This window comes from Callorhinus ursinus, unplaced genomic scaffold, assembly GCF_003265705.2.
Source record: "Callorhinus ursinus isolate GAN/ISIS: 27379988/994484 unplaced genomic scaffold, GSC_fseal_2.0 scaffold1, whole genome shotgun sequence".
Taxonomy (NCBI): Eukaryota; Metazoa; Chordata; class Mammalia; order Carnivora; family Otariidae; genus Callorhinus; species Callorhinus ursinus.
Genome location: NW_027397063.1, coordinates 31,783,542 through 31,810,861, shown reverse-complemented (window position 1 = coordinate 31,810,861; position 27,320 = coordinate 31,783,542). Strand labels below are relative to the sequence as shown.

Below are 27,320 nucleotides of genomic sequence, written 5' to 3'. Positions count from 1 at the left end.
CAGAAGGCACAAACTATAAATGGATATGCTTTCCGAGTAAAAACAAAGATGTGGCTGATATCTTTGTTTTGTGTGAACCATAGGTAAGATGAAGTTAGACCCGAATTCACTGTCTACTCCTGTGACCAAAAAAAAAAAAAAAAAATTAAAGATAAAAATTTTAATTTGTCTTACTATACACTTGCCAGCCATTAACTGAGGTGTAATTATGAAAGGTTAAAATTGCCTTAAGAAGGGGTTGTAATACCAGCTATCAAAGCAATATTCAAACATGATTTCAAAGATGCTTTCAGGTTTAGAGTTTACCTTCTTTGTAAAAATTCTTCACAACTTCATCAAAAACTTCAGTGACAGATTCAGAGGCATCTATTTTCTTGACTTTCCCCATTTCTTCATATAAGCCAATAATTGGCTATATTGACTAAAGATACATTTGAATTCTCTTTTCCAAGCCCTTTCTGTTGTCATCACTCCTACTTTAATCTTTCCCCTCTTAAGACATAGTTCAATACAGATCTCATTATTACAGTCAAAAAATAGAATGAAAGATAAATCTGCCTTTACATCCACGGTCTTGTTCCAACCTTGAAGGTTGTCTTGATTTCTTGGAAACCCATCAATCAAGAATTCATTCTTCTGAACATTGACAGCAATTGTCGGATCCATTTACCTCTTTAAAAAAAATTTTTTTAAAGATTGTATATATTTATTTGAGAGAGACAGCATGAGCAAGAGAGCACAAGCAGGGGGAGCAGCAGAGGGAGAGGGAGAAGCAGGCTCCCCACTGAGCAGGGAGGCTGATGTGGGGCTCAATCCCAGGACTCTGGGATCATGACCTGAGCTGAACGCAGATGCTTAACAACTGAGCCACCCACGTGCCCCTGATCCATTTCCCTCTTTAACAAACTGATGGGTATCTCAACTGGCACGATCTTTATACATCTTTAATGTATTTTTCAATGAGTTCGTCATACTGTGAGTCTGGGTTGCTCCTTTCATCATGAAGAAATTCATGATGACAGGTGTGTGTACCATATTTTAGATCACCAGTTTACTATAAAGAGAACATAACTCAGGAACATCCAGCTAGATGTATAGCACGAGGGTATAAGGGCTTCCATGCCCTCTCCAGGCAAGTGTCTTCCCTTGAATCTCTCATCTATTTCTATTATTAAATTATGGAGGATGTTTCCTGTTTTTCCCTATGGAGAATTCGGTTATCCAGTGAGTAATAACGAATATGTCCAGTGAATATGTCCACTCCCAGGAAGAACATCTGATTTTCCTTAGGGAACTATTCCTCTTTACTCTTTTCTCCTGTGATTCAGGCAAGGCTAGGCATTTACTCTTAGCTTCTAGACTGTGAACATGCCTCACATTGGCTAATCAAAAAATTGCAATGATGGCCAATGTCAGGACTTTGGCTGGAGCTTCTGGAAAAGAGCTTTTCTATTCTGTTAGAATCGCTAGGCTAGCAAACCATAAACATGGAGTTGCTATGACTATTTCTATAAAGATAATGAAGGCTTGTTAATGAAGCTACCAGAGGAAAGCAGAGTTGAGAATATGGAAGAAAAACTAAGCCTTTATTGAGTGTGACCTTGAATTTATGGCTTGTTCAGTTATGTTGGTCAAATTCTACTTTTTTTTTTGTGAGCAAAAGGCATTGGGAATTTTATGAATTTTATATATAACATTCTGAAGTTTAAAAAAATAGTTCTGAAGGCAGACACACTAATCAACCAAAGTATTTAAGCTAATGAGTAGCAATATGAGGGTAGCTTCAACTCTTATTAGAGCTGATTTTTTAATAACATAATAAAAAAATTTTTTTTAAGATTTTATTTATTTATTTGAGAGACAGTGAGTGAGAGAGCACAAGCAGGGGGAGCAGCAGAGGGAAGAAGCAGGCTCAATTCCAGGACCTCGAGGTCATAACCCAAGCTGAAGGCAGATGCTTAACTGACTGAGCAACCCAGGGCGCCCCAGTCAAATTCTTTTTTTTTTGAATGTATAGGTATTTTATTTATTTTTTTCCTTTAAATTTTTTATTGTTATGTTAATCACCATACATTACATCATTAGTTTTTGATGTAGTGTTCCATGATTCATTGTTTGTGCATAACACCCAGTGCTCCATGCAGAATGTGCCCTCTTTAATACCCATCACCAGGCTAACCCATCCCCCCACCCCCCTCCCCGCTAGAACCCTCAGTGTTTTTTTTTTAAAGGTTTTATTTATTTATTCATGAGAGACAGAGGAGGATAGAGAGAGAGAGAAGCAGAGGGAGAAGCAGGCTCCCAAGGAGCAGGGAGCCCGATGCGGGACTCGATCCCAGGACCCCGGGATCATGACCTGAGCCAAGGCAGACGCTTAACCATCTGAGCTACCCAGGTGCCCCCTCAGTTTGTTTTTCAGAGTCCATTGTCTCTCATGGTTCATCTCCCTCTCTGGTTTCCCCCCCTTCATTCTTCCACTCCTGCTATCTTCTTCTTCTTCTTTTTTTAAAATATATTATATTATTTGTTTCAGAGGTACAGATCTGTGATTCCACAGTCTTGCAAAATTCACAGCGCTTACCATAGCACATACCCTCCCCAATGTCTATCACCCAGCCACCCCAGCCCTCCCACCCCCCACCACTTCAGCAACCCTCAGTTTGTTTCCTGAGATTAAGAATTCCTCATATTAGTGAGGTCATATGATACATGTCTTTCTCTGATTGACTTATTTCACTCAGCATGACATCCTCCAGTTCCATCCACATCGTTGCAAGTGGAAGATCTCATTCCTTTTGATGGCTGCATAATATTCCATTTTATATATATACAACATCTTCTTTATCCATTCATCTGTCGATGGATGTCTTGGCTCGTTCCACAGTTTGGGTATTGTGGACATTGCTGCTATAAACATCGGGGTGCATGTACCACTTCAGATCCCTACATTTCTATCTTTGGGGTAAATACCCAGTATTGCAATTGCTGGATCTTATGGTAGCTCTATTTTCAACTTTTTGAGGAAGCTCCATACTGTTTTCCAGAGTGGTTGCACCAGCTTGCATTCCCACCAACAGTGTAGGAGGGTTCCCCTTTCTCCGCAACCCTGCCAATATCTGTCATATCCTGACTTGTTAATTTTAGCCATTCTGACTGGTGTGAGGTGGTATCTCATCGAGGTTTTGATTTGGATTTCCCTGATGCCGAGCGATGTTGAGCACTTTTTCATGTGTCTGTTGGCCATTTGGATGTCTTCTTTGGAAAAATGTCTGTTCATGTCTTCTGCCCATTTCTTGATTGGATCACTTGTTCTTTGGGTGTTGAGTTTGATCAGTTCTTTATAGATTTTGGATACTAGCTCTTTATCTGATATGTCATTTGCAAATATCTTCTCCCATTCTGTTGGTTGTCTTTTGGTTTTGTGGACTGTTTCTTTTGCTGTGTAAAAGCTTTTTATCGTGATGAAATCGCAATATTTCATTTTTCCCCTTGGTTCCCTGGCCTTTGGTGATGTTTCTAGGAAGACGTTGCTGCAGCTGAGGTTGAAGAGGTTGCTGCCTGTGTTCTCCTTTAGGATTTTGATGGACTGCTGTCTCACGTTTAGGTCTTTCAACCATTTGGAGTCTATTTTTGTGTGTGGTGTAAGGAAATGGTCCAGTTTCATTCTTCTGCATGTGGCTGTCCAATTTTCCCAACACCATTTGTTGAAGAGACTGTCTTTTTTCCACTGAACATTCTTTCCTGCTTTGTCAAAGATTAGTTGACCATAGAGTTGAGGGTCCATTTCTGGGCTTTCTATTCTGTTCCAATGATCTATGTGTCTGTTTTTGTGCCAGTACCATACTATCTTGATGATGACAGCTTTGTAATAGAGCTGGAAGTCCGGAATTGTGATGCCGCCAGCTTTGCTTTTCTTTTTCCACATTCCTCTGGCAATTCAGGGTCTTTTCTGGTTCCATACAAATTTTAGGATTATTTGTTCCATTTCTTTGAAAAAAGTTAATGGTATTTTGATGGGGATTGCATTGCATGTGTAGATTGCTCTAGGTAGCAATGACATCTTCACAATATTTGTTCTTCCAATCCATGAGCATGGAACATTTTTCCATTTCTTGTGTCTTCCTCCATTTCTTTCATGAGTATTTTATAGTTTTCTGAGTACAGATCCTTTGCCTCTTTGGTTAGATTTATTCCTAGGTATCTTATGGTTTTGGGTGCAATTGTAAATGGGATTGACTCCTTAATTTCTCTCTCTTCTATCTTGTTGTTGGTGTATAGGAATGCCACTGATTTCTGTGCATTGATTTTATATCCTGCCACTTTACTGAATTCCTTTATGAGTTCTAGCAGTTTTGGGGTGGGGTCTTTCGGATTTTCCACATACAGTATCATATCATCTGCAAAGAGTGAGAGTTTGACTTCTTCTTTGATGATTTGGATGCCTTGATTTCTTTTTGTTGTCTGATTGCTGTGGCTAGGACTTCTAATACTATGTTGAATAGCAGTGCTGATAGTGGACATCCCTGCCACATTCCTGACCTCAGGGGGAAAGCTCTCAGTTTTTCCCCATTGAGAATGATATTTGCTGTAGGTTTTTCATAGATGGCTTTTATGATATTGAGGGATGTACCCTCTATCCCTATACTCTGAAGAATTTTGATCAAGAAAGGATGCTGTACTTTGCCAAATGCTTTTTCTGCATCTATTGAGAGGATCATATGATTCTTGTTCTTTCTTTTCTTAATGTATTGTATCACGTTGATTGATTTGCGGATGTTGAACCAGCCTTGTAGCCCAGGGATAAATCCCACTTGGTTGTGGTGAATAATCCTCTTAATGTACTCTTGGATCTTATTGGCTAGTATTTTGGTGAGAATTTTTGCATCCATGTTCATCAAGGACATTGGTCTGTAATTCTCTTTTATGATGGGGTCTTTGGTCTGGGGATCAAGGTAATGGTGGCCTCATAAAATGAGTTTGGAAGTTTTCCTTCCATTTCTATTTTTTGGAACAGTTTCAGGAGAATAGATATTAATTGTTCTTGAAATGTTTGGTAGAATTCCCCTGGGAAGCCATCTGGCCCTGGGCTTTTATTTGTTGGGAGATTTTTGATGACTGCTTCAATTTCCTTAGTGGTTATAGGTCCGTTTAGGTTTTCTATTTCTTCCTGGTTCAGTTTTGATAGTTGATACATCTCTAGGAATGCATCCATTTCTTCCAGGTTATCTAATTCCCTGACATATAGTTGCTCATAATATGTTCTTATAATTGTTTGTATTTCTTTGGTGTTGGTTGTGATCTCTCCTCTTTCATTCATTATTTTGTTGATTTGGGTCATTTTTCTTTTTGATAAGTCTGGCCAGGGGTTTATCAATCTTGTTAATTCTTCCAGAGAACCAGCTCCTAGTTTTGTTGATCTGTTCTACTGTTCTTTTGGTTTGTATTTCATTGATTTCTGCTCTCATCTTTATTATTTCTCTTCTCCTGCTGGGTTTAGGCTTTATTTGCTGTTTTTTCTCTAGCTCCTTTAGGTGTAGGGTTAGGTTGTATATTTGAGACCTTTCTTGTTTTTTGAAAAAGGCTTGTGTTGCTATATACTTTCTTCTTAGGACCACCTTTGCTGCATCCCAAAGATTTTGAACAGTTGTGTTTTCATTTTCATTGGTTTCCATGAATTTTTTTAATTCTTCTTTAATTTCCTGGTTGACCCATTCATTCTTTAGTAGGATGCTCTTTAGCCTCCATGTATTTGAGTTCTTTCTGACTTTTCTCTTGTGATTGAGTTCTAGTTTCAAAGCACTGTGGTCTGAAAATATGCCGGGAATAATCTCAATCTTTTGGTACTGGTTGAGACCTGATTTGTGACCTAGGATGTGATCCGTTCTGGAGAATGTTCCATGGGCACTAGAGAAGAATGTGTATTCTGTTGCTTTGGGATGGAATGTTCTGAATATGTCTGTGAAGTCCATTTGGTCCAGTGTGTCATTTAAAGTCTTTATTTCTTTGTTGATCTTTTGCTTAGATGATCTGTCCATTTCAGCCAGGGGGGTGTTAAAGTCTCCCACTATTATTGTATTGTTGTTGATGTGTTTCTTTGCTTTTTTTATTAATTGCCTTATATAATTGGCTGCTCCCATGTTAGGGGCATAGATATTTACAATTGTTAGATCTTCTTGTTGGAGAGACCCTTTATGTAGGATGTAGTGTCTTTCCTCATCTCTTATTACAGTCTTTTGTTTAAAATCTAATTTGTCTGATATAAGGATTGCCACCCCAGCTTTCTTTTGGTGTCCATTAGCATGGTAAATGGTTTTCCACCCCCTCACTTTCAATGTAGGGGTGTCTTTGGGTCTAAAATGAGTCTCTTGCAGACAGCATATTGATGGGTCTTGTTTTTTAATCCAATCTGATAGCCTGTGTCTTTTGATTGGGGCATTTAGCCCATTTACATTCAGGGCTAATGAATGTATTCATTATGTATTCAGGGCTAATTACATATTGAAAGATATGAATTTAGTGCCATTGTATTGCCTGTAAGGTGACTGTTACTGTATATTGTCTGTGTTCCTTTCTGGTTTATGTTACTTTTAGGCTCTCTCTTTGCTTAGAGGACCCCTTTCAATATTTCTTGTAGGGCTGGTTTCGTGTTTGCAAATTCCTTTAGTTTTTGTTTGTCCTGGAAGCTTTTTATCTCTCCTTCTATTTTCAATGACAGCCTAGCTGGATATAGTATTCTTGGCTGCATATTTTTCTCGTTTAGTGCTCTGAATATATCATGCCAGTCCTTTCTGGCCTGCCACGTCTCTGTGGATAGGTCTGTTGCCAATCTAATGTTTCTACCGTTTTAGGTCACATATCTCCTCTCCCGAGCTGCTTTCAGGATCTTCTCTTTGTCTCTGAGACTCGTAAGTTTTACTATTAGATGTCGGGGTGTTGACCTATTTTTATTGATTTTGAGAGGGGTTCTCTGTGCCTCCTGGATTTTGATGCCTGTTTCCTTCCCCACATTAAGGAAGTTCTCTGTTATAATTTGCTCCAATATACCTTCTGCCCCTCTCTCTCTTTCTTCTTCTTCTGGGATCCCAATTATTCTAATGTTGTTTCATCTTATGGTATCGCTTATCTCTCGAATTCTGCCCTCGTGATCCAGTAGTTGTTTATCTCTCTTTTTCTCAGCTTCTTTATTTTCCATCATTTGGTCTTCTATATCGCTGATTCTCTCTTCTGCCTCATTTTTCCCAGCAGTTAGTGCCCCCATTTTTTATTGCACCTCATTAATAGCCTTTTTGATTTTGACTTGGTTAGATTTTAATTCTTTTATTTCTCCAGAAAGGGTTTCTCTAATAACTTCCATGCTTTTTTCAAGCCCAACTAGTATTTTAAAATCATGATTCTGAACTCTAGGTCTGACATCATAGTAATATCCGTATTGAGTAGGTCTCTGGCAGACGGTACTACCTCTTGTTCTTTTTGTTGAGGTGATTTTTTCCATCTTGTCATTTTGTCCAGAGGAGAATAGATGAATGAGAGAACAAAATGCTAACAGGGTAACAACGTCCCCAGAAAATATACTCTAAACAAATCAGAAAAGACCTGAAACCAGGGGAAAAGAAAGGGAAAGACAGAAAAAAGAAAGAGAAAAAAAAAGATAAAAACAAACAAAAACAGAACAAAACAAACAGAATATGATGAAATATGTTCAGGCTGGTGCATAGATCAGTGCCACACACTAGATTTTGTGTGTATTTTGGTCTGGTAGAAGAAAGTGCCTCCCAAAATTTTAAAGGAAGAAAGACTTATACATGTACAAAATAAGGGTTGATACAATGAAGTGATGGAATATGACTGTAAAGATGAAAATTGTAAAAAATTTTATAAAAGGAATTGATAAGTTGGTCGGAAAAAGGAACAAGAGGTTTTAAAAAAAAAGAAAGAAAGAAGAAAAACAAAAGAAAAGGGGAGAGAATGTGATCAGGCAGGAGTCTAGAACAAAGCCATACACTAGAGATTTAGGGTATATTTTGATCTGTTAGAAGAAACTGTATCTCAAAATTTTAAAGAGAGAACAACTTATATATATATGCCAAAAATAAGGGCTACTATGAAGGGATAGAATATGACACTAAAAATAAAAAATAAAAATATCTTTTTAAGAAAGGGATTGATAAGATGTTGGTTGAAAAAAGGAAAAAGAAAAATTAAAAAAAAAAGACAGTTAAAAAAATTAACTTTGAAAGACTAAAGAATCATGATAAAAAAGCCATGAATTCTATGTGCAGTATTCCCCTAGTGCTGGAGTTCTGCTGTTTTCATTGATCGGTAAACTTGGTCTGGCTGGCTGTTCTTGCTGATCTTCCTGGGGAGGGGCCTGTTGCCGTAGTTCCCAAATGGCTTTGCCAGAGGTGGACTTGCCCTGCCCTTGCCGGTCAGGGCTAAATAATCTGCTTGGGTTTGTTCTTGGGAGCTTTTGTTCCCTGCAAGCTTTCGGTACAGGTTTGGAGGACGAGTGTGAAAACGGCGGCCTCCCAATCTCCGCCCCAGAGGAGCTGAGAACTTGGGGCCCTGCTCCTCAGTGCACCCCCAGAGAAAAGCAGTCACTCCCGTCTCCCAGGTCTCTGGCCGCACTCCATGCTCCCCCGGTCTGTGACCGAGCGTTTGTATATCTGGCACCTGATTCGGTGTGGAGTCTCCAAACCCAGCAGATCCCTGTGGTGCGCTCCCGTGCCACTCCTCCCAGGGGAGGAGGGGGAGTCTCCCCGGATCTGCTGCTTGTTGGGTCCCTGCTGGATGAACAGTGGCCCAACTGTGTCGCCAATCACAGTTTATGGCAACCCTGAGCTGAGAGCCTGTGCCTTGGCTCCGTCTCTACAGCCAGTTTCCCTGCTCTGATACCCAGGAGCTCTGCCGCACTCAGGCACCCCCGGTCTTTCTGTGACCCTGAGGGTCCCGAGATCACACTGTCCCGTGAGGGTTCCACCCCCTGCTTAGCCACTGGAGCGACGTCCCTCAGCGGAGCTGACTTCTAAAGTTCCGATTTTGTGCTCTGTGGCTCTATCACTTGCCAGAAGCAGCTGATGGAGGCCCCCTCCCCTGCTGTCTATCCTCCTGAATATCGCCTCAGATTCACTTCTCCGCACGTCCTACCTTCCAGAATGTGGTCACTTTTCTGTTCAGAGAGTTGTTGCTATTCTTTTCTTCGATCTCCTGTTGAGTTCGTAGGTGTTCAGAATGGTTTGATCCCTATCCGGCTGAATTCCTGAGACCAGATGAAATCCAGGTCTCCTACTCCTCTGCTATCTTGCTCCACTCAAATTCTTTTTTATTAACAAATTCTTTATTAACAGAAGATAGTTTGATTGGATTGCTGATATTGCAACTAAAAAAAGTGCTAAGATCAAAAATACAAGAAATAGCAAGTGTTGATGAGGATGTGGAGAAAAAGGAACTCTCATACATTGTTGGTGGGAATGCAAATTGTTATAGCCATTGTGGAAAACAGTATGGATGTTCCTCAAAAAATTAACCATACAATTACCATAATATCTAGTAATTCCAGTACTGGGTAATTACCCAAAAAAACAAAAACACTAATTTGAAAATATATATTCATCCCTATGTTTACTGTAGCATTATTTACAACAGCTAGGATATGGAAGCCATGCAGGTATCCATTCTTAGACAAATAAAGAAGTGGTTTATGTGTATACACACACACACACACACACACACACACACACACTGGAATATTACTCGGGCACAAAAAAGAATAAAACCTTGCCATTTGAGACAACATGCATTGAACTAGAGAGCATAATGTTAAGCGAAATAAGTCAATCAGAGAAAGACAAATACCATATGATTTCACCCATATGTGAAATTTAAGAAAAAAAAATCCAAACTAACAAAAAAGAAAAGAAAAAGAGACACCAAAAAACCCAGACTCTTAAATACAAAGAACAAACCCATGGTTACCAGAGGGGAGGTAGGCGGGGGATGGGTGAAACAGATAAAGGGGTTTAAGGGTACTTGTCTCTTGATGAGGAATGTATAGAATTGTTGAATCATTATATTTACACTAAAACTAATACAACATTCTATGTTAATTATACTTGAAGTAAAAAAAAATAGCATAAAAAGTAAAAAAAAGTGCTATCTAATGCATTGATATTAATTATATGAAATGCTTTCCCTATATTCTACAAAGTATTATTTTGTTGTAATTATACTATATTAATAATTCAAAGTTAAACATCACCACCATTAATTTATAATTATACAACTAAAGATAGGAATGAGTAGATACTGGAGTGCAAAACGATCGTGAATTACTTGTATTGAGTACTGTCAACTTCTCAGAGACTGGGGCATTACAAATACAATTTGGAGTTATAATTTGATAGGCTATATTCACATACCAATAAATATCAGTCCTTAATAAGTTGAGAATTTATTAAATTTAAAGTATTAAGGAATTCTGAAAAAAAATAAAGCATTAAGAAATTCTGTAGTTTTATCTTTATTTGACACTTACTGAATATTTCCATTATCCAAAACAAATGACTCATTTTTATGAAGGAAAAAAAAACACTTGTGGATACCAAAATTTTTTTCCAAATAAAAGTTGTGTGACTTAATATGAAAAACAAACAAAATCTTCTGAGAAATTATTATTTACTAGGACACACACTGTTGTGTGAATCAGCACAAAAACCAAAAACTAAAAGAGGAAATGGCCTTCTCATATTAAAAACAATGATCTCAATGGGAGAGGCAATCTTTTTGCTAATGCTACTTTCATGAGTGCATTGAGTTAATTCACAATCTGAGTTCTCTGTGGTAACTGTAGAATTACTGTTTTCTTCCTAAAGCTGTGAGTTGGTGGCACAGAACCGCAAAGACTTCCAAAAGAAGCTAAGCACGAGTATGGAGTCCATCTGACCCGAGGGGCAGTATATCCACTGGCAGACAAGAAAATATACGTTGACTGCTCTGTTGATAGTGAGCAGAATGCAAGGTATTTCCTTTTCTGCTGGGTGGAATCCTGGAGAATAATCAGGACAAGCAGTGAAAGTGTTCATTTAGGATTAGCCCTTGTGACCCTAAAACTATCAAGTGAGGATTCTTTGCACTGGCAGATTGCAACTAATGCAAAGGTCTGAAAAGTGCCCTGAGGAACGTTTCTCATTAGTTTTAGAAGGTGTGTACCCAGAGGGTACAGACTAGTTAACAAATGCTCTGGGAAAGACTTATTCACAAGGAATCAAAATGGATCCAACTAATGGTCCAATTTACTTCTAATTTGGACATCTCTTTAGGAGAATGTAAGATCCAGGCATAGATGAAGTTCCTGGTAGGAAGGAATTTGGTTTCAACTTAAGAACTGGGAAATGACATTTAGTCTTTTATGATAGGAATAATACTTCTTGAATCAGTCCTGGAAGGAAGTACAGAAAATTGAAAAATAAATAGCCGAGAACATTGCTAATTGCTTTATATGTGTGGTCTATAGACTTTTTAACTTTTTGAGATAGATACCAAATATTGCATTACTGTATAAATTGGGCACAGATAGCTTCTTTAACTTGGGAAAGCATCATATCTGGTTTTGAGGTAGAGTAACAGTGTATTGTGTATGTGTGTGCACAGTGTATGTACATATATACACATAAGTCTTATGCATAACTTGTATGTGTGTGTATATGTAAACATCAATCTACACAGACACACACACACATGACATCTTACAGTTCCAATTTAGAAATTCAAGCACATATCACATGTAGTTTACTGGTTAGAGGACTCCCCCTTTGGGTTTTATATCCAAATATACTATCTCTGTCCCAGAAATACAACCACTGAATTATGAACATGATTATCAGCTAATTTGCAGCACTTAGGATATTAATCTTATTAAACAGTTTCTTGCCATGCATAAAACAAAATGTCCTCCTGAGTTAAGCACCCAATCTATATATATTTTGCAGATGGAACAAAATAAATTTCTTTTCTTTTTTTAACTTTCCTTTAAAGTTAATCAGAATTTAGCATGTGAACTCTGATTCCTAAGTTACTTATTTAAAATGTAAGTAGATGTTTTCAAAGTAAAAAGTTAAGAATCTGTGTATATGTCCAAGTTATATAAAAATATACGGAGGACTTTTTAAATTTTTTTTAAGATTTTTTATTTATTTGACGGAGAGAGACACAGCAGGAGAGCGAACACAAGCAGGGAGAGTGGGAGAGGGAGAAGCAGGCTTCCCGCTGAGCAGGGAGCCCGATACGGGGCTCGATCCCAGGACCCTGGGATCATGACCTGAGCTGAAGGCAGACGCTTAACGACTAAGCCACCCAGGCGCCCCTGGAGGACTTTTTTAAAAACATGCTTTATAGAGTGCAAGGGTTATCTGCTTTGCTTATTGAAATACTATCTTCTTGTTCCCAGCTCGGAGGTTCTGATCAAGTAGGTCAGGAACAAGGCCAAGAAATATACATTTTTTTTTTTTTTTAAACAGGTAGATTAGGTTGTTTTGATATAGTAGGCTCAGGGGCAACATATGGGAAACGGCTTTAAGAGGCAAACAGGCTTTTATTTTTATTTTTCCTAGTTCCAGTTTGGGAACATTCTAGGCACTTAAAAGAGGCAGAAGCCTGTTCGTTCTATGTGCTTTTACTTAAAACGACTCTCAGAAGGAAGCAGAGTCCACCAGTGGAAACAATGGCAATCTTCTAAGCAGTTTATAACCAGGATGAAGAACAGTGCAGACAAAGACAAACTGAGTGTTACCCTTTGCATCTTCAGTCTAAACAAGATGCCAAAATCTCTCATACATGGCCTTTTCTTAACAGCTAAAGAAAAGCTGTTGATTCAGACTCTCACACCCTAAAGAAGAACCTTCAGGTAAGAAAACGGTGATTTCGAAACACTTAAACCCTGTTACACAAGTCTGAAATTTGCCAATTTGAAGACAAAAACAAACAAAACAGCAAACAAAGAAAACAAAACCTTGCAAATATTTTCTCTATTCATCCACCATCCAAAGGGTTTTTATTCCTGAGATTTTGATACAAGTTTCAAATATCTTAAATATAACTTTCAAACATCACTATTTTGCTATAATATGAATTCTTGATAATGTCAAATGTGAAACCCTGCGGTGATCTGAAAAAGCTTTAGCTTGATTTGGTGAAAGAGACAAAGGTTTTTGCCTCTATTATGACTTCAGTTGCAGCGTATGCACCATGATGATCATTTCTTACAAGAAAGAGTATTTCTGTGCATGTATGTACCTGTGCATGTGTATACATATGTATCATACATATTATACATTATGTATATATTAAGTGTATCTATCATCACATTCATTTAATGAAGAAAGTACTTCTATAAATTCACTTTGCCTTTAACAATGCTTTTCAGACTCACATAAGACATGGCTTTTAGCTTGTTTATTCAGTGTGAGTTTTCTTCTAGCCTCTAGACGGGTGTCACAGTGTAGTGGTTAAGAGCACAGGCTTGTGAAATTAGAGTCTGCAATCCCTACTGACCGTGTGACCTTCGGCAAGTCACTTAACCTCCCTAATTCTCAGTTTCCTTACAGGGGTGATGGTAGTACTTATCATACGATTAGTAATATTAATGGTGCTTGGGGATGATTTTAGTATTTACTTCATGGGGTGGTGAAGAGTGCAATAATCCATAGTGTAAGTATAATTTTCAAAAAGTTAACAACATGACTCATTTACAAATATAAGTTAAATATGCGTCAAAGATTTTATTCAACCCGCTAATTAATGGATAAACCAATCAGATGGCAAGGTTGACTCACAGCATTTTGAGGATCTGGGCATTTATAGGCATTTTGAAACATTATTAGTATAAGATCTAGGTAAGATTCAACACTGATTAATGTCCTATGGGATAATAATCTATGATAGTTGGGTTTACTTTTCTCCAGGACGGAAATTATTTCTGTGTTAGAAAAACATCTGCAAGTTAACATGTAACTAAATCTGGACTTTTCATCAACAGCAGTGAATTTAACAAAGCACGTTCTCTAGATTATTAAATAATCTGGAGTGTGCCTGTTAGATATTAAAACCATGCTCCCTTGCTTTGTTTATATAATTGTTCTTAATAACCTTTAATGTATGAGGACCCTATAAAACTTAGTTACTAATATTTTTATTACTATTGTGTATTTTATAGGCTAAAATGTTTGTGCACTCCAACTAGGTTATCACTTTTCTGCATCATGATGTTTGTCCATCATAACAGTAAATTCCTCTCGTTTATATAAGAACATCTAGCTCTTTAAGGCTATTCTTCGGTCACACAATGCACCTACTACTTACAGGAATCAGAAGAATAACTCTTGATTCACTGTATATACTGTTCAACAAACAGATTGTTTCTTCATTCGTCAATTATGGATTGAATGTCAGACTCTGAGAATACTGCACTGAAGGGGACACAGTCCTTTCTTTTATGAAACTGTATCTTATATTTATATGCGATATTTAAGACCCATTTCTACTTCAAATGTGCCATGAGCATTGATTAGAAAAAAGAACATGGAAAAGCATTTTTGTTAAGTGATATCCATTTTTACCCCCAAATTTCTTCATACAAATTATCTGGAGCAAGTCCATCAGTCTCCTAGTTCAAGACAAGGGTGGCAATATAATGCTGGTGCTCATGTTAGTAGCTCTCCACTGCACATTCACTTTTTAAACATCCAAAATATATTTCTGTATTTTAAAATAAAGCAACCAAAATGTAGTGAGATATCACTAAATACTCATTAAACAGATCCTCTCAAATCTATTTTGCTACTATTAATTTCAAGGTATTTGGTTTTTCAATAAAGAGTTTCTTTCCATAAAGTGAGCAAGAGAAGTCATGAGAAATTAATATCTTTATGATGATAAACCAGAGCATAATAACATGAGCTAATGAATAATAAAATTGTATCATTATAAAACATTTCATTTATCTTATGACCAAGAACATTCCTGTTCTGAAAATATATCTATGAACATATGCTGATGGACTCTTTGATATTCTTTTTTTTTTAAGATTTTATTTATTTATTTGACAGAGAGAGAGAGACAGAGAGAGCGATCACAAGCAGGCGGAGTGGCAGAGGGAGAATCAGGCTGCCCGCGAAGCAGGGAGCCTGATGTGGGGCTTGACCCCAGGACCCCAGGATCATGACCTGAGCCTAGGGCAGACGCTTAAAGACTGAGCCACCCAGGCGCCCCAGGACTCTATGATATTCTTATACATTTCAGTGAATCCATACATATGGATGTTTTTTAGTATTTAAAAACCTGCACACATAGAGGAATTTACACATCATAAATGGATTTTACTTTATGCTATGGTTCTGAGGTAAGCAATTTTATCTTTTCCCCCAAAATATTCTATGCAGACATGTACATTTTTGCACATGATTTCAAGGAGCTTATAATCCCTCTAGAATAGTATTCTAGAGTAACGAATACACTACAAAAAACTTGTATCTACATTAAATATTTAAATGACCAGGGAGTTTTTTTTAAGTATGCTCTGCCAAATTATTTTCACTTTAAAATTTAAAATTCATTTTTAAATCTTATGACTCAATTTATTTTGTAAATAAAAGTTAAGTGTGCTTAAATTAGGGGAATACCATTCTATATGTTAGATTAAATACTATTTTGGAAACAAAGAATAGTTCATCTTTTCACTTAGATCATATTTGCACTTCTGTCGAAAGTATTTATTATTGGCTTTATGTGAGGATATCAGTAATTTCCAAAGTATTCACAAATTGCATACACCTTTGATTAAAAAGCACGGTCTCCATCAGTATTTTCACAATTTAAGTAAATGATTTTCTTTCCAAAGGAGGACTTGAGTATTTTCTCTGTCAGACTAATGGTGTATCTTACAAGACTGGCTGGTTTCCTTGAAGCAACACACAGTCGTAATTACATGTTTGGAGAATGGAAGGCAAGTGTGCGAACCTCGATGCAGCACTTGTCAGTTCCACTCAAGCCAGTGTGGATGTGGAAATGGAATCAAGAGATCTCTAAAGAAATGGGAAGTCCTAGGAGCATGACTGTGAAGGGTATGGGTCTGCATGCCTTCCCAAGAGTGCAGGATTCCTTTCTCTCTATGCCTGTGCCAAATTTGGAGGCTTTGGATTTTACCTTATTAAGGAAGATGCCTATTTCTTTAGGCACCTCCAACAGGTCACTTAAGCTTCATTTGAGAATTTCAGTGCTGGATTTCAGATTCTGCATGTTATATACAAATACAGAATATGACTTATCCTCAAAGGATAGTAAGTGAAAATGAATATCCTTTCAGAAATTGGTGGCTAATTCTCATGAAATCACCCAAGCAAATTGTCAGATTTTGGAGAAAAAACTGAAGTTGTGCAGTAGGCAGTAGGAAGTGTTGGTGAGTCTGCGGAGGAAGCTCTCTGTGGTGGTGGCTTTGTTTGCTGGGGGGTACTGGCAGGCTGGGGGGTGAGCCTTTTCAAAGGGAGGGGCAGAACCAAAGATATCTGGACAGATCTTACTGACTTTTTATTTATTTATTTTTTTGCATGCTGACTTTACACCACAAATAAAAACTATTACTTGTCTACCTTCGAAATGGGACCCCATCTACAAATGGTTTTCTGTTGATGAAAAGCACTTGGAAAATCCAGGAGGGAAACAGAGAAAGTTTCTTTTTCTTTTTCTCTATTTTGTTGCTCAGGAAGGAATGGACTTGAGACAGTAGGAAATAGTTATTTCACTGTTTGATTCAGAAAGGTGAATCAAAGATACTAATCTATACTTTTGAATGATAAGAGATAATCTTTTCTAGAAAATCCTCACACTCAAAATGTTTTGTATTTAGTTCTCAGAATGTTCGTTGCTATAATAAAAGCAAAACGAAGATTTATTTTATTTTAAAATTTCAAGTCCTTTGGTTTCTGATTTCAATCTTTTCTGGCTACTCTCTACTGAATGCCTAATTTACTACTGATCAGCTCATCCGCCATGGGTGAGGTGTCAAATACAAAAAGACAGAATTCACACTAATTAATTCTCAACGCTGAGCAATGTTAAGAAGCTCATTGGTAACAAAGGTTTAATGTGCTCTTTAAAATAAAATTTTGGATTATCTGTAGGTTTCAATTTTCTATTCCCCATTGTTATAGACAATTAAGAGTTGTATTTATGGGGTTCCTGGGTGGCTCAGTCGATTAAGCATCTGCCTTCGGCTCAGGTCATGGTTCCAGGGTCCTGGGATTAAGCCCTGCATTGAGCCCTGCATCAAGCCCTGCATGGAGCCCCGCATCGAACCCTGAACACCACATTGGGCTCCCTGCTCTGTGGGGAGTCTGCTTCTGCTGCCTCTGTTCCTCCCCTCTGTTCCTGCTCTCTCTCTCTCAAATAAATAAATAAAATCTTTAAAAAAGGAGTTGTATTTATACTTAAACTGGATTTGTTAGAAAATTCCTTTTAAACTAATGAAAAGGGGCTAAAGATATTCTTATCTTTTCCCAGGCATGAGACTAATATTTTTTAATGCTTAACTAATCAAACTTGAATGACACTCTCAACTCATGTTCTGTCAGGAAGTACAAGTTCCCCACTTTGTCAGCTATTCTACAAAGTGGGTTCTTGAAAATTCTCATACACGAACCAAAGAACGTAAAGACATAGATAATCCACCAGATTTCTTAGGAGATGGAACAAAATTTATAACAATATCTTAAAATAATGTAAATAATATAAACACATCACATATATGGGAAGAGACAGTACAATTACCCTCCCCATCCCCAGATAAAATTATAGAAAGCTTCAAACCTGCTGGTCTAGATCTACTGTAGAGTAGGCTTGCTGGTTAGATGTTCAAATGCTCTGCCCTCTCTGACTTTTCCTTAGTGATGAAGACCCAGGGCAGGGAACCAGAGAAGTTCATTAAGTTATCCTAGGAGAGAAAGATCTAGATTGTGGATGTGTGTGGTTGCTTAGCCTGGCTATGCTGAGCTTAAATGTGGTACAATAGCTGGATGCCGGTTATTCTCCTATCTCCTCATCTTTTTCCAAGTAAGGAGTTTCTCTCAAGGCTATCAAGGTAGATCTATTTTTTTAGCACTGATTTCTAATATGAAAGAAATTTGTGAATAAAAGGTGAGTGCTTATTTGGAAGGTTGATGAAATTTCGCCCCACTGCTTTCCAATTTATTTAAATATACTGGCTAAAATATGGATAACTTTTACTAAGGACTCAGTTTTTTTTTTTTAAAGATTTTATTTATTTATTTGAGAGAGAGAGAATGAGAGAGAGAGAGAGCACAAGAGGGAAGAGGGGCAGAGGGAGAAGCAGACTCCCCGCTGAGCGGGGAGCCCGATGTGGGACTCGATCCCGGGACTCCAGGATCATGACCTGAGCCGAAGGCAGTCGCTTAACCAACTGAGCCACCCAGGCGCCCCTAAGGACTCGGTTTTTTTTAAAACAGGGCTTTGAAATTTCTGAACTTAAAATCTCAATTGCAGAACATTATTTTCATGCAAATGAGAAAAGCACACATACTAGACTATTTGTTTAGGCTTTTACATCTTGATGTTCAGAATTACATGAAAATAGCTTTACATAAAAATCATATTTGTTTATGATATAGAGTACAAAATGGTAGTACAATTTGACAAATAAAATCTTGGAAATAAATTTTTAAATAGGGCAATAGGAATAATAATAACACCTTCCATTAGCCATTCATTATTTATGGACCTTCAAGCATATTGTAGGTGCTGTGGTACTGTCATCCATTCAAGGAATTGATTTGATAGTAGGTAAGACTAATAGCACATAAACAGTACCGATATGACAAGGTACATGCTTATAGAGACATATCCAAGTGCAAGGGGAATACTAAGCTGAGAAAAAATGGACTGAGATGAGGCCAAGGCTGACAAAGCTTTATAAAGGATTTTATTTGAAACTATCAAGGCATTCACTGGACATATAAGCAGCAGGTGGGGAGAGGCATTCTAATTGGAGAGGCTGGTCATGTGGATACAAAGGAGTGAACAAAGATGAACTTTATGAGAAAGCCAAGCAGCTGAAAAGAATGAGTGTTGGAACTGAGTTTGGAAAAATATGCAAGGATAGGGGAGAGAAGGCTAAAAAATCTGTATTTTTGTTTCTCACCTAGAGAGGGTCATTGATGTACATCAAAGCAAGAAAACAGCCTGAAGGGAAATAGGTTTCAGGTATTCTAGAATAAGGATTTGCAGAAGCATAGAAAGAAACAGGTTCCCTGAGACAGAATAGGGTCTTACTGAAGTTCCTTTATCCTGGTATAGGATAGACTGTGTATTGCCACTCCAAAGAGATCAGTACAAGATGCCTAGGAAAGCAAGCAGGGTTTCTGCAAGTGCGTTCTGGGTAACAGACAATGGTGCTGAGAGTGGTAGGAGAATGCAAGAAGAAAACTAACGTCTGGTGAGCATCCAACATATGTCAGGAAATACCTTTTAGTAACATAATCTTATGTGGTTTTCACAATAACTCTATGAAGTGTGAATTCTTATCTCAAAGTCAAATATGGTTAAATTAAGTTCCAGAGAGGAACTTACCCAAGATGATACCACTGGTAGAGGCAGAGACAGGATCTGAAGCCCTGCTTGTCTGGTATCATCACTTATACTTTTTTTTTGTAGAATCTCCTATTTCAACCCATCAGTCCCAAACCATACTGCCTCTCAGGGACATGATTCTGAGCTGACCCTTCTCTGGTTTTATAGGGAAGGTATGGTGCAGTCAGAAACCAGGTGAATACACCTTGGTGAGACTAGAATGGGTCAATCTTTCAAAGAAGTCACAGTGATGGAGAAAAGGGAACAGATGCCAGAAATATTTTGTAAGCAGAGGATATGGTGACCCAATAATTAATATGAAATGAGGGGAAGCTGGGCATTAAGAAATGAATCTTCTGGCTTGAGAGACTGGATTGAAAAAAAAGGTACCATCAACCAACATATAGAATATGGGAGGAGGTACAAGCTCCATGATTAGGAGATTAAATTTGACCTGAAAACAATGAGACATACTTTAGTAATTATTCAAACAAATTCACGAAAGAGGAACCAGAGATCTTACCATACCACATTTCATACATTCACTGGTCATTAATTTATTGCAAGCCCAAGCAAATGAACACCATAGTAGACTATATAATTCGTTATCAGTCAGGTCCAGACAACTCTGAGGGCCATTATTTGGGATCATTTAAATATTTCAAGTACAACTTAAAGATTTGAAGCAGACACTACTTTTTCTGGTAAGAGATATGTAAATCCACCCTGCAAAGTTAATCTATTATGGCTATGGTCTGAAAAGTTGTTAGGGCAAATAAAAGATCTGAAGAGTAGTAAAACAGATTTACCATCATGACATTTCTTTTCCACCATGACATATTTTTATGCTTTAGCTACTGCACAATTTGAAAGGATTTGGCATAATATTACTTCTGATGATCACTATCATCAAGTCCAAATACAATTTTTGACTATGAGGGGAAAGACAAAGTATGTTCCTAAGTATAAACGTTCAGGAGGTAGGGATGGAAGTTGGAGAGATCAATAATACAAACAAAAACAAAAATGACTTTCCCTTTCTTAGTTTTTGAGAGTTTCCATTCTTATAGAATTACCCTGAGTTGAAAATAGGTAGTATTATATCTTTGAATCAATATGGTATTTTTGGCTGTCTGTATTCAAAAGGAATGCCAAGAATGTACTTCGTAAACAAAGAATGCATTTATGGAAGGACACCTAGCACACTGATGGTCATGTGCAGCTGTATCATGGAATCAGCTGAATTTGATTCCTGGGGATTCCAAGCCTGTTTCCACTAATGGATTCATACAATGGCTATGAATTCATTCATTCACAAGTATTATTGTGCCAGGCAGCATTGCGGGTATGGACCTGAGAATAAAACTGGACAAGTCCTTTCCTAATAGGGGAAAGAGACAATAAAAAAAAAAAACCCATATATATAGAAATATGATTTCCAAGAGGGCTTTGTGATATGAAGAGTGACAAGTAAAAAAAGCCTGTTTTACATAGTTGAGCTTAAAATAGTGGCCACGGATCTGATCATATAGCATTTTATAGGGCATGATAAGTGATATATATTACAGTAGAATCAGTAGAACTTGCTGATGGATTGGATGATGATGAGAGGAAAAGGAAGGGGTCACTAATGACACCCATATTTTTGACTTAAACAACCAAGGGTTTAGTGGCACCATAGGAAAAATAGGGAGAAACTGGGGAGAAACAATTTTAGATAGAACACTGAGAAGTTGATCTGGACATGCAGACTGGACATACAAAGATGGTGCAGAGCCATTTGGTGTCTAAGTCTAGAGGTCATGGGAAATTCAGGATTGGGGCTCTAAATCTGGAAAACTTCTGCATATCTAAATTTTTTTTAAGCTGTGGGAACAGTTGAGACAATATGAACATGGAGGAAGAAGGGAAGAGGGCTGAGACTCCAAGAGCGTTCCCACCTCTCGAGGTCTTGAAAAGGACGATGAACTGCAAAGTAGACTACATGGGCAAGAAGCTCCTGATACAGAGTACCTCTACTCTCTACATTACTTCTCTGTAACTCAAACTGGCAACCACTACGGCTTATAAATTGTTGATATTCTCTATCATAACTGAGAATCAATGCAATGGGAAAATAAAAATCTTTTAAAAAGAGTAAGAGACTGGGGACCACTGGGGTCTTAATATCTAATATATAGAATTACAGATTAGTATAAATTTCAAAGTATTTTTCATAGATGGTAAAATTTTGGCTTTCCATTTAACAAAAAAATAGTTTAATTATTAAACAAATACTTCTAGCTTGGAACTGTAGCTTACATGAGATAATATGCCAGACTGTCTCTTAAAAACTATTAAAATCCATATACATGGCAACAGAGTTATCTTATGGTTGTGTTAATACCCTAAATAATAATACGCATTTCTATAAAACTTGACATTTTATGAAACATTCTTTTATTAACTCAGACAACTATGTAAGGGTTAGAAGGTAAATATTATTATCATCATTGTGCTAATAGGTACAATGGGATTCAGAGGCTGACTGATTTGAATAATGTCGTCCAGCTAGGTATATGTGACCTGAATGAGGGTCTTATGACTCTTAATCCATTGCTCTTCCCAAGATCACACCATTTATTATGTACTTTGATTTCTTTTTTTAAAATTTTATTTGTTATGTTAATCACCCTACATTACATCATTAGTTTTTGATGTAGTGTTCCATGATTCATTGTTTGTGCATAACACCCAGTGCTCCACGCAGAACGTGCCCTCTTTAATACCCATCACCAGGCTAGCCCATCCCCCCACCCCCTCCCCTCTAGAACACTCAGTTTGTTTCTCAGAGTCCATCATCTCTCATGGTTTGTCTCCCCCTCCGAATCCCCCCCTTCATTTTTCCCTTCCTACTATCTTCTTTTTTTTAATCATATAATGTATTTTTTGTTTCAGAGGTACAGGTTTGTGATTCAACAGTCTTACACAATTCACAGCACGCACCAGAGCATATTTCTTATTTATGCTTAGAATCAGAGACATGTGTATGGGTTGTGCAGACTGTGTATTGCATGAGTAACGTATGAATGCCCTTCACACTGGACGGTAAGCAGCCTGAGCAAGCTAATCAGTAGCTGCGATTAAAATACTTTGACCATTACGTCTAATAGTCGCAGAAACATGGAGATAAGAGCTAAAACCGATTTGTCATTTTATTAGAGATAGCTATCATCCCTCCAAATAATAAAAATGAAAAACTGGATCCTCCAAGTGATGATGATGATTGTAAAAATTCTTTGCTAAACCTGAAATTCTGCAGGTTTTCTTTCTGATAGAGTATTTTATGTCTATTTTTTCATTTTCTAGAAGCATTTATCTTAATTCACTTTTTCGCTGATCCGTGTTCACTCACTCAACTGTTCTCTTAGCAACATTTCTAAGTTTCTACTGTATCTTCTTCCAGCAGGTTCTTGGGTTTATCCTCCTTGCACCTTTAAACACGACCGGCCATTAGCGAACCGATTAGTCAATGGTGGTGGCCTCTCCTGGAAACAATACTCACACCTTCATCCCTCCAGTGTCACATCTGCTTTTAGTTCCTTGATTTACCACATTGTTTTTATCATATTCTCCCTAATTCACAACTTATTTTTCTTCATCATTTAAATCTGAGAATGCTCACCATAATGTGATAGATTGAATTATTGGTTTTCATCATCACTCTGCCTCCTCATGTTTCTGCTCTTGTGAGAAGTCAGCGAGAGGCTCACAGTCCACTTTAATCTCACCCTCTCTTCTTAGCTCCTCCTTAAAAAAAAAAAAAAAGAATGAAGCAAATTATTTCTTTTTGATTCTCTCAAAATTTTTCCAGCCAAAATATGCCCTGGTTCTGATGTACTGATGTAGCAGTCGCCCTTCCTCTTCCAACCCCAACAACAGCCACTTTTAAAAGTGAAAACATCAGGTTTAGAAGTCAAAAGAGAAAAAGATGCACATGCGCCCTGTGTGTGTTTGTGAGAATATAAACTATAATAGCTGTGTTATACAATGTATACTAAATAAGGATATTTGGCTATTCTTTTTGTAATTAACATTTATCAATATCTACCAGACATTGGATTAGAGAATCAATTAGAGAACCAAGAGCAAATTTATGACACTTGGGAGAGTGGGTTCATTGACCTGCTCTTTATGAAACTATTTATTTGGGGCACATGGGTGGCTCAGTGGGTTAAGCATCTGCCTTTGGCTCAGGTCATGATCCCAGCGTCCTGGGACTGAGCCCCACAAAGGGCTCCCAGCTCAGCGGGGAGTCTGCTTCTCCCTCTGCCTCTCCCCCTGGCTGTGTTCTCTCTCTCGCTCACTCTCTCAAAAAAAAAAAAAAAAAGGATACTATTTATTCCACACAGGGAGCAGGACTAGTGTTATCAATAACGGAAAAGCAATCACAAATATTTTGAGGTTTAAGGGGTTATGGGAAGTCTCTTTTCTAGCAGGTGTGGGACATCAAATTGTTAACATTTAATATAGAATAAGCTAGTAGCATACTACATTTCATGCTTTGTGGGATTAAGGATAGAATATCATAAGATAGCTGGCTATGTCAGCTGGGGTCAATTGCTCATAAAAAAAAGAAACCAATAATTTTGGACTTTCCTAATTCATACGGTTGATAAGAAAATCAAAGATTTTCTTTGTACTTAGAGGTAATTTGGAAAATATAAGGATTATATAAATGTAACTTATTTTATGCCTTTGTTTTAAAATTGGCAAGCCTATTACTGCTTGTCTTAATCAGTTAGTCTGGAAATCAATGGACGTAATCTTCAATTAAAAAAATTATTTTATTTGATATGTTCCAGAGTGCTTACATTGACTTTTGATTTGGCCATATTTAGTATCATTCAAGATAAATTTACAATTTGGTTTACCTGAGTTAGTATTCAAATGGTCATGCAAAACTTACAAAACACAAATAGGGTAATAAATACTACTGCTGGTCAAATTTGTAAATCTTAGCCACTTTATTTTAGGTTTATTCCTTTGCCTTTAAGATAGAAAACTAGTAACATTAATAGTAACAAAAAAAAATAACACATTTATGAGGTTGATTTTAACCAAGTATTAATCATGGTAAAATGGTTCATAATTCTAGGAAACTAATGTTATTGAAATATTTACTCATGTCTATTTCTTTCACTTTTGTCTATCAGATTCTAAGATTTAGACTTGCTCATTATTATTACTGTCCAAAGTTGGGTTGAAGTATTTCTATCGCTCATAAAGAAATTAAAATATCCACACAGAAATGCAAAAAAGCAGAAAATGAAAGCTAAAAAATAAAATTATCAGTGCAATGTTCTTGAAAAGAGGTCCAACAAATTTGAATTAAATTTTTCACATTCAATATTAAATTTTTCCTAATTTTACTAAAGTGTGTAGTTTGTCAATATTAAGCATGGATTCTGGTTGAAATACTAATTAATACTGAATCTCATTTTAGGTAATTTATAAAATATAAAAACATTTTACTTCATATAGCTAACGTTCTTTTATTATCTTATTACAAACATTAAAACTTTATGATCTTTTATGTTAGTGTGATGGAGATATGGGTTAATTATAAAGTTTTTAATTAACAAATAATAAATTAATTAATTTTCCAGTTTTATTTCTTTCTACAACTTACCATACCCAGCATGAACAGGAAAAAAAACAAAACTAAATTAGAAGATATTTTGAAAAGGAATAGCACTATAATGGTGATGTAAAAGAAAAAAGAAGAGAAAAAAATAACAAAGAAGAGTCTAGTTATTGAGGTAACTTACTAAAATTCTAGCTGCCTTCTTTGAATTTAAAATATCTAAACTCACAAAATAGATGAAAAATAAAACTGCCCTGTGAAAATAAGCCAAAAGATGAACCAATTGACAAAGATATATAAAAATATTCAAGAGTTGAGAATAAAATCTTATCATCTTGTGCCAATTGATTAGCAATTAAAATACTTATATGTATATCAGGCTGTGGAGAAATGAATAAACCATACAAATTTATAGTGACAACTGGTAAAATTCTTTCAAAAGAAATGTGGCAATAAGCAAAATGTCCCAGTAATGTTCATATCATTTGACTAGTAATCCTACTGCTGGATATTTATCATGCAGAAATAATTTAAATGAAGTAAAAAAGTATGCATATGAGATAATTCACTGAATTGTTTATACCAGTGAAAAACTTGATGTAAACTCTCTTTGTTGTTCTATGGGTATAAAAAGAAGTTAAAGGATATTTTTCTTGTTCCCTAGAATTTTAGGCCAAAGCTCAACCCGAAGGCAACAAGAACCAAATTATAAGTTTATAAATCTAATGATAAGGCTCTATAAGTTTCAATGAGTTGTTAAAGCTAGCCAAATTCCTGCAGTGCATAAAGAGAAGATCCCAAAGTTACCCCATGCTACAGACTGAATGTTTATGTCTCTCCTAAATTCATTATGTTGAAACCTGATCCCCAATGTAATGCTATTAGGAGGCGGGGCCTTTGGGAAGTGATTAGGTCATGAGGGTGGAATGCTTATGAATGGTATTAAGTGCCCTTAAAAAAAGAGAGCCCAGAGAACTCCCTCTACCCCACCTCCCTGCGAGGATTAGAAGGGAGAAGACAGCCATCTATAAACCAGGAAACAAGCTCTCTAGACACCAGATCTGTGAATACTTTGATCTGAGACTTCCTAGCCTCCAGAAATGGGAGAAATAAATTTCTATTGTTTGTAAGCCCCTCAGTTTATGGTACTTTGTAATAGCATCTGGAACTAAGACGCCCTATTATACCCTTCCCTCACATCTGCAACTGAGATGAAACAAGTAAGGTCCCCAGTGAGCAAAACTGAAGGAGGTACAGACACAGTCCTGAGAGTAAATGCCTCCTTAAATATTTTGCTCTAGATTTCTTTACTAGTTGGATATTGGTTTGGCCTATAGACTCAATGGTATGTCTGTAGGATACACAAACAGGGGAAAGCACAACTAGAGAAAGGAAAGGGATAGGGAAGAGGGGGCTGAAGGAGGGGTGGCAGTGGAGGAGCCCGAAAGCCCACCATTGGCAGGGTAGGGCTGCAGGTCTCCTGTGGATCACGTGGAGGTCTGGGAGGACATTTAGGTCTATGCTCTATGCTGTCATCTTCCGCCATTTCTCTTGTTCCACAGATCACTTTGCTTCTGGAGTTGGCTTACTCTGTGAACAGCCTTCATGGTGTGGTGCTGGCAGGATGTCTCAAATACAGAATTGTCCAGATTTTCCCTCCGACCTACAGGAAATATGCAACCTTGCTATGCTAAACAGTGGGTTTGACTCTTCACTGTCACCCCACCATCAGTCCCATTGCCTTGTACATGGATTATTTTTAAAGTTCCTATCACAAACTCTCTGGACTCTGATACTCTGGTATCAGTATCAATACTTGGGAAATACTTGGGAAAAAAATCTGAAGATGTGTGTCTTACATATGCACATACCTGGCACAGCACTTGACAGGTTCTCTGATTCATTCAGAGGGTTGCTTTACATCTAAGCTAAGGTCTCTCTGTTGAGAGCTCTTCAAACACGAAGCAAATAAACATGTGCAGAATTCCCAGAGTTACACAGCATTTGTATAATTCTTTAAAGCAACCAAAAATAAATCCCAAGAACTCTTGTTTTCCTTCCTGAT

General features: G+C 37.2%; 1 protein-coding gene and 1 pseudogene across 2 annotated transcripts in view; both read right to left on the bottom strand.

The window, feature by feature from the left end:
• Positions 1-27,320, bottom strand: part of HTR1F (5-hydroxytryptamine receptor 1F) — a 170,296-nt gene that overhangs the window by 119,345 nt on the left and 23,631 nt on the right. For both annotated transcript variants that reach the window (XM_073892191.1, XM_073892197.1), the window contains exon 2: positions 23,294-23,418. The gene's annotated coding sequence lies outside the window, so the exon portion shown is untranslated. The remainder of the gene's footprint in view (positions 1-23,293; positions 23,419-27,320) is intronic.
• Positions 254-26,801, bottom strand: LOC112817430 (UMP-CMP kinase-like; annotated as a pseudogene).